Source organism: Notamacropus eugenii, chromosome 4, assembly GCF_028372415.1.
Source record: "Notamacropus eugenii isolate mMacEug1 chromosome 4, mMacEug1.pri_v2, whole genome shotgun sequence".
In the NCBI taxonomy this organism is placed as follows: domain Eukaryota; kingdom Metazoa; phylum Chordata; class Mammalia; order Diprotodontia; family Macropodidae; genus Notamacropus; species Notamacropus eugenii.
The window spans coordinates 51,963,628-51,977,936 of record NC_092875.1 but is presented as its reverse complement, the minus strand read 5'-3'; the positions used below and the strand labels follow the sequence as shown (position 1 = coordinate 51,977,936).

General features: G+C 43.6%; 1 protein-coding gene across 1 annotated transcript in view; it reads right to left on the bottom strand.

Moving 5' to 3' along the window:
• Positions 1–14,309, bottom strand: part of MYO1F (myosin IF) — a 44,942-nt gene that overhangs the window by 29,534 nt on the left and 1,099 nt on the right. The gene's annotated exons all lie outside the window — the stretch shown is intronic.

The following is a 14,309-nucleotide window of genomic DNA, read 5'->3' as shown; positions in this document are numbered from 1 at the left end:
ATTTTTTTTGAGGCAATTGAGGTTAAGTGACTTGTCCAGCTTCACATAACTAAGTGTCAGAGGTTGGTGCTCTGCACCACCCAGCTGCTCCTTCCTCCCTCATTTTCTAACTTAGCTTTTTAAAAAATCAAAACAACCAACAATCAGGCAGATCCTTTTTCCTGTCATCCCCTTTCTTCAGCAGATTCAGGTCATTCTAAGCCTTAGTTTTCCTGACACTTCTCTCCTAGGACCAAGCCGTGAATCTGTACTCATTCAGCTTTCATCACCTTGTTTCTCTCCTCCATAGTCCCCAGCCCACATCTGACAAAGAAGAAAGCTGAAGCTAAAAGAGCGGACAGCGCCACAGCATAGCAGGGGCAGGGTTTTGTCTTCAGACGACGAGGCAAAGGCTCTTTCTCCTCTACTTGGCTGCCTTCCATAAACACAGGGACTGTGGTGGTGGGCGCACTGATAAATAGATTATTCATCAATCCCTTCATCAGAATAAGCTCATAGTGATTGTGAATTTGAAGTAGATGAAAGTGAAATATTGGAGAGGGGAAGGAGAGGAATGAGAGTTGGAATTTCTTGTTCCTTGGAGGCTTCAGGGCTACTTTTCTTATTCCAGTCTAACAGGTGGTTCAGGGCATACTCTGGCATCCCACACACTACTCAGGGAGGCTACCTGCCTGAAGAGTCTTCCTTAAGCACAAAACTGACCAAATCAGTCCACTGCTCTAAAACCTCCAGTGGCTCCCTATTGCCTCAAAAGGATAAAATGTAAACTACTTAGCCTGGCATTCAAGGCTACCCCAATCTAGTTTCAATCTGTCTCCTTCCCCGATTAAAAAAGATATTGATACTCTTTAAAAACCATCAGCATCGCTTCCCAGGGGCTCCTTTCTCCCATGAATGGGAGTGGCCATGGAACACCAATCATGGCCATTCCAGGTAATGTACATTCTGCAGCTAGAATCTATACTATGAACGAAGAGGAGGGGGGCACACTGCCCTGAGATCACTGCCTTGATTAAAATTCCGTCATTGCCATTACGGTCAACCTTTCTAGGCTGATTGCATCACTCTCCCCTTCCCCAACTTAAAAGTCCAGGCTGTTCAGGACATGCTGTCTCCTTCCTCTGGCATTTCCATGAACCTTCGTCTGCCTGAAATGCACTCCTTCCCTATCTCTCTGCCTTTTAAAATCCTCTTCTTTCTGGCCTGAGTTCTGGGGCCAACTCCTTCATAATTTTTGATTCCCTGATTATCCCAGCTGAAGCAGTTTGTTCTTTACTTAAAAAAAAAAATCACTAACCCTCCCCTGCCCCATTTTTCCTCATTGTTGTTGTTTAATCAGTTTTCAGTCTTGTTTGATTCTTCATGACCCCATTTGGGGTTTCCTCAGCAAAGATACTGGGGTGGTTTGCCATTTCCTTCTCCAGCTCATTTTACAGACAAGGAAACTGAGGCCAACAGGGTTAAGTGACTTACCAGGGTCACACAGCTAGTGTCTCAGGCCAAATGTGAACTTAGGAAAAGGAGTCTTCCTGACTCCAGACCCAGGGCATAATTCCCACTTTGCCACAGAGCTGCCCCGGCATTTTTCCTCATTCTTAAAAACATAAACAAGAGGCAATATTTCCACAGACTAAGTAGAAAAGAAAAAAGTGATCTTATGGGAAATCACCAATCTCTTTTATAGACAGCTTACTTTTAACAAAGTACATGATGCACTGAACATGGCCCTTTTGAAGTCAGCCAGCTTGGTTTTTTAATGAACTTTCCTCCTTTTCCTCCTCACATTTCCCCAGGACGTTTTGTCTGGATCTCTCCTTTGTCCATCACTTCCCACCTTGAATGGCACTTCTCTGGGTACCCCTTATTAAAGTGTAACTCGATGAGGGAAGAGACTGTATCTTTTTTGCATCTTTGTATTTTGTGTTTTCAGGTATTTAATATAGTTCTACTAAATGGAATTAACCTTTATTTCTGTTATTAAAGTCTTGTGGAATGGAAAAATAAATGCTGGACTTGGTTTTTGAGCCCCAGATCTGACACTTACCAGCTGGATGACCTTGGGAAAGTCATGTTCTGAGTTTTCTCTTCTGTAGAATGGGGAGGGGATGTCCAACAAGATTACTTTTGATATCTCTCTGGCTTTAAATCTATGCCCCTATAGATGCCCAAACAAGATAGAATGCAATAGGACAAAGGAGAGAGCAACTTGAGGAGCTCTAAAATAAGAGAGGGCATCAGGGGAGGCTTCACTTGAGTCACTCTCCCTCCTCATCTCTGCTTCCTTCGTTGGCTCCCTTTAAGACTCAGCTTAAATCTTTCCCTCCCCAGGTACCTTCCCTCTGGGATTGCCTTCTATCCTCTCTGTATGTTCTTATATACATATGAACATATGCATACACACACAGTTAAAATGGAAGCTAATTAAACACTACATGCTAGGCACTGTGTTATATACAAACCACTATACACATAATCATGAAGCCTAGCACATAAGTGCTTAATTAATTCTTGTTGATTGATCAAAGGAATAGAAAGATGTTAACAAGAGGAGATAAGAAGAGGCTTGTCTGCCTTCACAAATTCATGACTACAAGAAGAAGCCAGGCTAACAATCAGGGAGAAAGGAGAATTCTGAAATTATGAGGAAGGGATCTCATGGGCCTTAATATACTATAAACATGTGGATCTTTCTCTTCTCCCTCCTTATCATATTGGGTTTCCCCATCTTGCCAAAGCTGGAAGTGCAGGGGCTATTGTTCAAGGGTCCAATGGGTAGAACCCACTGTAGCTCAGAAATATCCTTGCCCAAACTCAAGGGATCCACCAGTCTCAGTCTTCTAAGAATTGGTCTTGAAGACATATACCAGCCATCTGTAAGTTATTATCATTACTTCAATTTTTAAATGGATTTTTTACTTCCTAGATGGGAAGACTCCCATGTATGACTGAACTGAAACCCTCTCTTGCCTTCTCATCCTCCATGGTTCTGGTTTGTGCCTTTCTGTAAAACCTCCACAAGGAGTCAACTGAATATTCTGGGTGCTATAGTCTGCACAAGGAGCCCAAGGGCTGTCCTTTTCTTATGGTTTGCCCTTGCTGTATGACTGGCTTATTTCCTTTCTTGGTCATACATCTTTCTGATGCTCTCCCTTACGCTGCTTCTGTTGCATAATTCTTGGTTGCTAAGATGGCATATCTGGTTCACACCCAGAATGGTTCTGTTTGTTGCCCTTTATATGACCTGCAATTTTTGGTTCTCCGAGACTAATTCTGGTATGACTCATAACTATATAGCGTCACTGGAAGGATATTGGTATTTTTTAACAAAATGGGTCCTTGTTTCAGGGACAAGATGAGGGTGGGAGTTAACTAAAAGCACTGAGTGATTTCCCAAAGGCAACTGAGTCTGGTCTCTTCCTCTTCTCCAATTCTAGGCCCATTTTATTTTCTAGACACAGTGTTTATCCAAGATATATGTTCTGAAGGACCAGCTTTATTTGTTGTTCAGAACTGTATCCAACCCTTCAAGACCCCATTTGGGGTTTTCTTGGCAAAGATACTAGAGTGGTTTGCCATTTCCTTCTCTAGCTTATTTTATAGATGAGAAAACTGAGGCAAACAGGACTAAGTGATTTGCCTAGAGTCACCCAGCTAGTTAGTGTCTGGGGCCAGATTTGATTTCAGAAAGATGAATCTTCCTGACTCTAGGCTTAGCACTCTATCCACTGTGCTACCTAGCCTCCATCAATGTTATAGGTATCTCGCAGTCTGGACAGAAGGCCTTCTTTATCCACTTAGTTTTTTCCTACGTAGATAATTAGGTTGAACTCTTCTGAGATTGGTGAAGGTGGGCAGTAAATAGAGATGATGGTGACCAAAAAAGATAACGGTGAGCAGAGTGGTGATTGAAAGAATGAAAAATGGCTTATGAAGTTTGCTATATATTACCATGCTTAGTACTGAAGATAAAAATATAAGCAAGTAAAATAGTCCACTCCCTCAAGAAGCTTACATTCTGTATGAAAGTAGGGCTGGAAGGGACCTCCGTTGTCATGAGTCTAATCCCCCCATTTTACCGATGAGGAAACTCAGGTCCAGAGAGGTTAAATACCTTGGCCTTGGCTACACACGTTCCTACTGAGATTCAAACCCAGGTCTTCTGACTCTACATTCAACATCCTTTCCCTCACATCACTCTGACAAAATATCTTATTTGCTACATCCTCTTCTATCCACATACATATCAAATTTTCTATCTTTAAAATATATATATATATGATCAGGGCCTATTGTTCTGATCCTTTATAATACTTTACGTGTTTTTCCGCATTTGTCATGTTTTTTGATGCAATAAGAATGCATTCAATTAATTCACTACAACCATTTCCCCCAATCGTTGGACTTGGACAAGGTTTCTTTTTTATCATGAGTAAAGCAGCTATGAATGTTTTTTATTTTAAGTTTACATTCTAATCAGAAAAGGCAGCACATATAGAGAGGCTGAATGAACAAGCATTTTTTAAGGTGCCTACTATGTGTTAGGCACTATGCTAAGGTTGGAAATGGTGGCTAGTTTGGACAAAGAAGTCAGAGGAAGTGGTGATTAGTCACTAAGTAATTAAAATGCTCTTTCCATCATAATTATGGATCTTAGAGCTAAAGTTAGACAGGGGGTTTGGTACAGTAGCACGGAGCAAAGGGGAGGGTAAAGTAGAACATAAGCACCCTAAGGGCAAGGACTGTATCACTTTTTTTTTTTTAGCATTCCCAGCATCTAGACCAGTAGAGGTCACTTTGCAGGCAGTCTCCTAGCCTTCCATCTGTAGAGCTGGGAGTGATTTTACTTAGAATTGGCCACTCGACTCAAGTTACTCTTCCTACTTGAAACTTAATCTCATATTCTCAGAGTTTCCCACCCTGTTCTTCCTGTTCTGGGTTCCATGTTTGTCCAGTCATGTAAGGCAGTGTAAATAGCACTGAAATCCGAGTCAGCAGAATCTTGGGTTCAAACACTGGATTTTCCATTTATTATGTAGGTGATCATGAGCAAGTAATATTTCCTCTCCAAGCCTCAGTGTCGCTATCACTTAGATGGAAATGAGAACATGGGCAAATTGCTTTGTAAAACTCAAGGACCTAAAAAGACATATGAGAAGAGGTGGGAGACTAGGGATATGGAACACTATTAATATTCTATTTTTTTGATGCTGTTTGGTTTTTCTGAACTTCTCTCTCATCTCTGTCTCTCTAGGAGGTGGCAAGACTAGATACATAATGGGAAATGTAGCAAATGAAGCAAAAAAAAGCAATACAAGTTATTATTTTTTTGAATCACACCTCTCTAGAGTTATGTGCTCCATTATTATTCTCAATGGGGAAATTTCAGGCACGAAGAGCAAACTCTCTTGGATCAGATCTCAGTCCCTGGCTGCCCGGCTGTCCCCATCACAGAATTAACGCCTGCATCTAGCTGATGATGCCCCAGCACCCTCACGGATGGGTGCCTGCCTTTAGCTTCCATGAACTTTTGTCAAAGCAACCGATTTGCTTCACTCCAACACCAAACTCTGTGTGTAGAAAGGTCTTGATGGAGTTTGGAAGAACCAAAGGCAGCAACCTCAATTATTTTATTATATTCTGGTGATTATTTGGCTTTCATCTTTTGCCTGGTTTCATACTTATTAGTGTAATAAGGGTTTGGCAAATGCCCAGATTGCCTAAGATAGAGTTACCTAGATGAAAGGAAATGACTGACTCCCTTTTAGGTGATCTGGGCATGCGCCAACCCCTGACTACATTTGTTTACAGGTTACATCTTGCCTATAAGAGCAAGCATGGCCAAGGCTGTGCCAAATGATCATTTTTTTTGTTGTAGGAAAAACTAGGGGAGGACTTTTCGGGGCTCAATCTTCTGCCCATGCAGGGGTGGCAGGAGAGAATGGGGAAGGAGGAGGGGAGGTGGCTCTTGGACAAGAATCCTAACTCTAAAAGCCCTTTAATGTCATTGATCATGGGATCATGGATTTAAAGTAAGAAAGGACCAATCTGAGGCCTTCCAAGCAAATCTCTTTATTTTATAGATGCAGGAACCTAAGCCTATTTTAGGTAAAATGACTGGCCCAGGATTGCACAGGTAATAAGTGCCAGATAAATTGAGATAATATTTCTAAAGTACTTTGCAAACTTTAAAGCATCATTATCCAGGATTCACCAGTAGCCCAAAGGAACCTTCAACCACCTGCCCTTTGACCCTCTCCCACGACCTTTAATCCATCAATATTTCATTTGTCTTCAACAAATGTTTGATTACATCCAATTGTGACTGTCTGTTTCTTGTGTGTGCATGGTTGTGTGCATGCTGATGCCCCCATTCGACTACAAGCTATTTAGGATCTGTTTTTTACTTTTTTTTGTAACCCCAGTACTTGAAACAGTACCTGGTACACAGCAGGTGCTTAATAAATGCTTATTGACTGGCTGATCTGAGAATGTGGACATCTAGTAAGCACCAAGTGTGTACACAGCATTGTAGTTGACAACAATCTCCACCCTCCAGAGAGGGCTTCCATTCCACTGGGAGAATGCGCTATGTATCCCTGCATATTAGAAGGAAAATGGAAGAGCTCCCTCTAGTGTTAGATCACTAATCCTGTGGGAGGATTAGAGGATGTAGAGGTGGGTGTAGAAGGGGAGAGTGGAAGAGGCAACCAGCAAGGAGAGGTTTGATGAAACTAAGAATTAGAGCTGGCTGTGTGGACTGAAGGACTGATGGTTAGCAGCAGAAAGGAAGACTCTGAAAGGGTGACCTAATAGCTATGGAGGAAGAATTAGCTTCCCAGAGGGCAGAACTCAGGCAGGGGGTGGAAATTGACAAGGTAATGGGTTCCCCTCACTAGAAGGCCTCAAGTAAAGACTTGGGAGATCATTAAGAGACCTTACTATATGTTAGAAGCTGGGCTAAGTGCTGGGAATTTCTGTGCAGGCATGGGCTGGATTAGACAGTCAGATTCTGGGGTTTATTAATGTATACCTCCTCCCCTCCAAAAGGCATTGAGGGAGCCCAGGGTGGATAAAACCCAGTCCATGCCTACCATGTGCATACAGGTTTATGTAGTGGTGTGCTGGTAAATGGTTAACAGCTGCTTCTCTGGGCGGAAAGATCGCTTGTTCAGTTATTAAATGTGTGTGTTCGTCCTGCATTGCTGAAGAAGACCATGCCATCAGAGAATTGATGACATGACTTGCACTTGACTTTGTTTTGAGTGAGGGAGGGCTGGGCAGGTCACCAGCCTCACTTGTCCTCCAGAGCCATCTGAATCCAGTGACCAGATATTCATCAGGATGACTGGAGATGACCCAGGATGAGGCAATTGAGGTTAAGTGACTTGCCCAAGGTCACACAGCTAGTGAGTGCCAAGTGTTATTAAGAGTCTACTATGTGCCAGGAACTGTGTTAAACTCTGGGGATACAAAAAGAGGCAAAGACAGTCCCAGTCCTCAAGGAGCTCACAATCTAATGAGGGGGATAACAAATAAATATCCACAAACCATACTCAGGACAAACAGGAAATAATGAAGAGAGAGAGGACACTAAAATAAAGAGGGGGAAAGAATCCAGTAGAAGGTGGGATTTTAGGTCTCAAAAGAAGCTAGGGAAACCTGGAGTCAGAGATGGGGAGGAAGAGCATTCAAGGCACCTGATCAGACAAAGAAAATGCTCAGGGCCCAAGAGATGGGAGACCAGTGTCAGAAGATTGAAAAATATATACACACAATACACTTTTAAATTTAATCTTAATTCTTAACAACTCCAACACTTTTTTAAGTCTCAACAATCAACAAACAATATGTCAAACCCTTTACCCTACATGGAAAATTTTAAATGGGGGGTGGATTAGGGCTGGCTCCCACACACCGTTAGCTGTCTATAGGAGGGGCTGGGGGAGGTGTGGATTAGAAGCTGGGTATGAGATAGGAGTTTTGAATATTAGGGAGAATGTGAAAATTATTCAGACATAAGAAAGATACTATGTCAGGTTCAAAACAAGAAAAGAGCCCTTAGAGCAGAGATTCTTAACGTTTTTTGTGTGTTCTGTATCCCCTAGGTGGTTAGAAGGAACCACTTCTCAGAAAAATGTTTGTAAAATAGCATTTCAAAGAAAACCAATTAAATTGAAAACAGTCATCAAAAATGGTTTGTTTTTGGAAAGCTCATAGACCCCAGGTTAAGAACCCTGCCTTAGAGGTCACCTAGCTCAACCCCCTCCTCCTCATTTTACAGGGGAAGAAACTGAGGCCCAGGCTAACAGCTTCCTCTCCCCCTTCTTCATGCCATCCCTCCCCCCCACAAAGGACACCACTTGGCTTCAGCTGCCTCTTGTATTCCTTAGCTAGCTGCCAAACTTCCTGGTTTCTGTTTTCTTTCCCAGGCAAATACCCAGGTCCACTTTGGTCTATGGTTTGGAGACACTGGTTCCTTTATGAGTTATCCACAGCGGCCTCTTCCTTTCTGAGAAAGATCACAGTCTTCAAATGGGCCAGAGGAGATTCTTTCTGACCCTAAATCCTGTGGTCCTGTGAGATTGCTGGATGAGACAGAGCCACTTAAGACAGGCCAGGGGGCACTGGGCCACTTACGGTGGAAAGGAGCACTGGCTTTGGGATGGGTGGACCTTAGTCAACATTCTTGCTCCAACATACCTGCCTGTGAAAAAAGCAAGTGATTGAACCTCTCTTGGCCTTGGATTCTTCTTTGCTAACAAGTAAAGGCTCATCGATTTAGAGCAGGGATGGGGAACCTATGGCCTCAAGCCCTCCAGGTCCTCAAGTGTGGCCCTTTGACTGAATCCGAACTTTACAGAACAAATCCCCTTAATAAAAGGATTTGTTCTGTAAAACTTGGACTCAACTTAGAAGGTCACACCGGAGGACCTAGAAGGCCACCTATGGCATCAAGGCTGCAAATTTCCCATCCCTGATTTAGAGCTAAATTAGAAGGAAATTTAGAGGTCATTTAGTCAGGCCTCCTTATTTTACAGATGAAGAAACTGAAGGCTTTATGACCTCAAAGGGCTGGTGGAGATAATAATAGCTGGTGTTTATATAGCCCAGCCCTTTATGTTTATTATCTCATTTGATCCTTACAACAATTCTGTGAAGTAGGTGTTATGATTAACCCCATTTTATAGCTGAAGAAATCGAGCTGCAGAGAGGTTGAGTGACTTGCTCCAAAGCACACACATGGTAAATGTCTCAGGCAGGATTTGATCACAGGCCTTCCTGGCTCCAAGTCCCATGTTCTTTCTTCTCCACCCTCCTGATAGCTTGTGGTCAAGTCATAGAAGCTGGGCCCAGATCAGCTTCTGGGGATACATTCAGCTTCCCAGCCAGGAAACTTTAGTGGGCTTACTTGGGAGACAAGCACACAGAAAGACTCACAGATACACACCCACACAAACACGGGTAGATGTTTGGTGAGTGGTTGAAATCCCTTCCTGACAGAGGAGGGTAGGGCTGGGGAGAATGGTGTGGATGGAAAGAGGGAAGGTCTGGAAAAAGAAGTTGTGGTCACAGTTGACTACAAACTAGATGAGTCAACCAAACTGGGGGTGTTGTGAAAGGAGGACAGCTGAGAGTGAGAAGGGTAGTAGCAGTGGGTTATGGGGAGGGCAGGAAGTCTGTAACTCCCTCACCCTGTCTCCATGACTCTGGACCCACCGACCAACCTAAGCCATGGTACCCTCCAAGCTGAACAAACCCTGCGTAGGATTGGAGAAGCTCAAAAAGGGATGGAAAAATGGGGTGAGCTTCTTGGGGAGCCAGGACTCTCATCCTCTAGGTTTAAAATGAACTTCTCTCATCTTTATCTGTTGAATTTCTTCCCTTTCTTCAAGGCCCAGCTCAAGTGCAGCCCCTTTCTGTAGCCTTCTCTCTCCCTCCCCTCTCCCTTCCCCCAAAGTGATCTTTCTCTTCTCTCATTTCCCATAATACTTTGACCACCGATCTTCTTCTCCATGGTATCATCGATGTTGGTGTACTTTTCCTCACCAGTTGAGTGTAAGCTCAGAATGAGTCTAAAGTGAAGCTCTTTACCTCTTTGGCCAGCAGCAGGCCATTACCCCCAGGATCCTGGGGCTGTTATACCCCTCTCTCAGGGCCCACCTTCTCCCACCACCACTACCATCTTCATTCTCCTTGTTGTCCTCTTCCCATTGTCATGAAGGTGATGGCCAACTCTCTGGGGAGGATGGATCACCCCATTCCCTGGTGCAACAAGACCCCACTGGGGCACATTGTTTATCTCTGCTTCCTTCTTCTTTCCTGGCCTCCAGCCTTATTCCTACACATTCTGAGAATGTGTCCCCAAAGCAAGAATTGTTAGTTCCAATTTCAGGTACAACTCTGATTACCCCCGTTGGACAGGGGATGAAACAGACCTAGAGTGGTTAAGTGCTGTTTGCTCCAGATCGTACCCAGTATAATACGCAGTTTGTTGACTAGCACTCAACGGTATATGGGAGGAGTCAGGAGACAGGTCAGGTGGTGTGGGGCCTCCCTGGGAAGTGGAGTGGCTGGATCTTCTAGGGGAAGCTCAGAACTGACCTCCCATCCCCTCCCCCTCAGCTCCTGGGGCTACTGAGGATGATGAGCAAAGAGTGAGAAAGAGCCACTTCCTTCCTTCCCGTTGCCCACAGGCTGGGCCACCTTGGGGGGGAAGTCTTGCAAAGAGTGGCCCCTGCGCTGAGGAGATGCTGCTACAGCATCTACCTTACTTGGTAACTCTTGGGCTCCAGGGCAGCCCCACCCTACTTCTTGCCTCTGAAGTAGAGTCTAAAATATTGGACTCCAACTGCCTGTGTACAGAGAGAGATTCTCATGGGTATAGATTTACCTCTAATTAGCAGACATCCCAACTCGCCAGGTCCCTAATTAATCCCATCATCCCTAATTAATCCCTGATCCTACCTTTTCTGCTACCCCCTCCCAGCTTTGGGGTAGGGGAGAAGAGAGGCAAGAGAGCTTAAGGTAAAAAAACCCAAAAAACAACAACAAATAAGCATTGCTTAAGTACTTAGTATGTGCCTGGTGCTTTTGAAATCTCTCTTTTGGTCTTCGAAAACAACCTTGTGAATTAGGTGTTTTAGCTTCACTTTACAGACTGAGGAAAGTGAGACAAACAGAGATTGAACAATTTGCTAATAAACATCCTGAGGCCTGTTTTGAACACAGATCTTGATTCCAGGCACAGTGCCTTAACCACTGCACCATCTAGTTAACTGAGTAGAATGGAAAGAATACTGGATTAGGAGTCCTGGTTAGTGAGTATGGTTCTGGGGTTCAAAGCCCAGCTTGCCTGGACCTTGGGCTGTCTGACCTTGGGCAGGGCCTTTCATTTCAGGGATTCAGTTTCCTTAATTGTAAGAAAGCAGTAAAGCAGTTTTGGGGAACCTACCTCAGTAGAGTATTGGATGGATGGAGCTAAGGGCTTTGCAAACTTCCAAGTGCTGCTTATCAAAATGTTCATTGTCACCATTATTGCCTTCACAGACACTCCTGGACATTCCCTCAGTCACTGGCCATTTTCAGTCATGGAAAATCAGAGCCGAAGGGCATTTTTTTTTTTTGGATGTTCAGTATGTGTCAGGCTCTATAGCCAGAGTTGTAGTCAGCCTAATTTGGAGTCAGAAGTTTGTTGCTCAGTTATGCTCAACTCTCCTTACCCCATTTGATGTTTTCTTGGCAGAGATACTGCAGTAGTTTGCCATTTCCTTCTCCAGCTCATTTTACAGATGAGGAAACTGAGGCAAACAGGACTAAATGATTTACCCAGGGTCTCAAAGCTAGCAAGTGTCTGAGGCTGGATCCAGCTGGATTCTGGCAAATCACTCAACCTTGTTCAACATTGTTTTCCTCACTAGCAAAACAGAGCTAATAATTCCACCTACCTTTACCTCACAAACACTGAGAAAATACATGTAAAGTGCTAGTGCAAATATTAAAGTGATATATACATGCTCATTATTATTATCAAATACAGAAATGAGACAGTCTTAGAACAAAGAATGTCAGGGATGGGAAGATCATGGAATTTAGGGCTGGAAGGCACCTTGAAGATCATTTCTTGACCAATCTCTTAATTTTAGAGAGGAGGAAACAGAGGTGATGTGATTTACCTAAAGATACACAGCTAAGAGGCAGCAGAAACAAGTATTGGACTCTGCTCCTCTCACTCCTCATCTAGTCCTTTCCTATTTTTGGCAGTTGAGAAATTAGGCTATTGGAGCTCTGAGAGCCCTGAGAGGACAGAACATCAGAGCTCAGAAGGAACTTAAAACACAGAGCATTCTCAGAGTTGGGAGGGGCCTTAGAGCAGCAGTTTCGAACTCAAACAGAAACAGGGCCACCAAAACATCCATCCAACAGATCCTTGTTATTAACTTAAAAAAACATGTTAATATTATCTATGTTTTACTGTATTCAGGTGCAAGTTATGTCATTATTTCTCTGATGGCATGGTCTTTGGCAACGAAGGATGAACACACACGCATTTTGTGCCTTAGAACACAGGATGCATCAGAGTTGGGAGGATCTTTAGATGAGAGAGAATGAGAGAATGTTGAGGGTTTTTGAGGTCACTTAGTCCAATTCTCTTATTTTGCAGATGGAGAAACTGAGTCTCAGGGAAGGAGAGGGCACTTGCTGAAGGTTACATAGCAAGTCAGCCCCTCTTTTGACTACTAGCAATTTACTCTTTTCATTATCTCTCTCCCTCCCATCACCATTAGTTTGCTATATGTATATAAATATGTATGTATGTGTGCATGTATATATCTCTATCTATCTATCTGAATATAGACTCTGGTCAAGAACATAATCATCCAAGCTTTAACAGTCTGTCTCCATCAATGATCCTGTGCACCACTGTGCCATCACTCTGTCTTGCTGACATCACCATCAGTCATGTTGTCACGCTGTCACTGCTCTAAAACAATCTAATCCAAGAAACTTTAAAAGTACCCACTATTTACCAGGCACTGTGCTTCAAAGGAGATACAACAATAAAAGGAGAAACAGCTCTCACCCTTATGGAGTCTATGTCAATAATAATCCCAGCTCATCTTTATAGAACTCTTAAAAGTTTGCAAAGCGCTTTATATGTGTTAACTCATTTGATCCTCAGAACAATTCTGTGAAGGAGGAGCTATGCTTAGCCCCATTTTATAGATGAGGAAATTGAGATACAAAGATTAAGTGACTTGTCTAATTATACAACTAGTAAACGTCTGTGGTAAGATTTGAACTCAGAAACTCAGGTTTTCCTGACTCCAAGTTCCATACTCTGTGCCCCCAGCCACCTCGTTGTCATGGGATATCACATGACATTCTGTCCTTGACAAAGAGAGCCCTACTGACTATAGACTCATCTTTCCAACATGGTGTCTCTTCTCTTCCCTCCCAGCATCTCCTGCAACCACACTCTCTGCTTCATATTTCCTACCATCACATCACTTTGAGTCTGGGTCTCTGAAACTGACACACTGGTTGAGTTGTCCCAGCCTTCTTCTCACCTCCACCACTGAGACCACAAATGCTACTAGTAGGGTATGTCTGTCCTTGGTGGAGGTGAGCACAGATGTCACAGAATCAGAGGAAAGCAGAAATGGCAGCAATCAGCGCCTTCACTTCTCCACTTGACTTGTTCATCGTACTCAGTGGTCTGACTTCAAGTCATTGTGCTTCCTGGAGACTCAATCAGTTAGCACTCTCTCCTCTTCCCTCAGGTACTTAGGGGGTCAGGCCTCCACCTCTCCTCTTAGAAACCCCAGTATGTAGGTTCCAAGCCTATCCCAGATGTCCATTTCCTCAGGGACCAGTCATCCTGCCCTTCTATCCTCATCCTTAGCTCTTTCCAAACTCCCCCACTTTTTTTTTCTCTTCTACCTTTAACAGAAAAAAGACATCTTGGAACAGGACAAGGCAGGATAGAGGAAGGGACAGGTAGAGTTGAAGTGAAGATTCCTGAACTTTGATTTCCACCACTGCAGCCTAGAGGTCACAGAGGCTGGCCTGGAGACCCCCAGAGAGTCACCAGTGTCACAAACCAGAGAGCTCAAGCAACTAGCCTGGTGATCCAGAGCAAACTCAAGAAAGAGCCTAGAACTTAGCTCTAGTTAGCCCTGCTCCAGGTCTCAGAGAACAGCAAAGCTGAGAGGGAACTTAAAACAATTTCAGAGATGGGAGCCCTTAGAAAATACAACCAAGCACATTGGGGCTGGGAAAGACCTTAGAACACAGAAGGGCCAAACTGA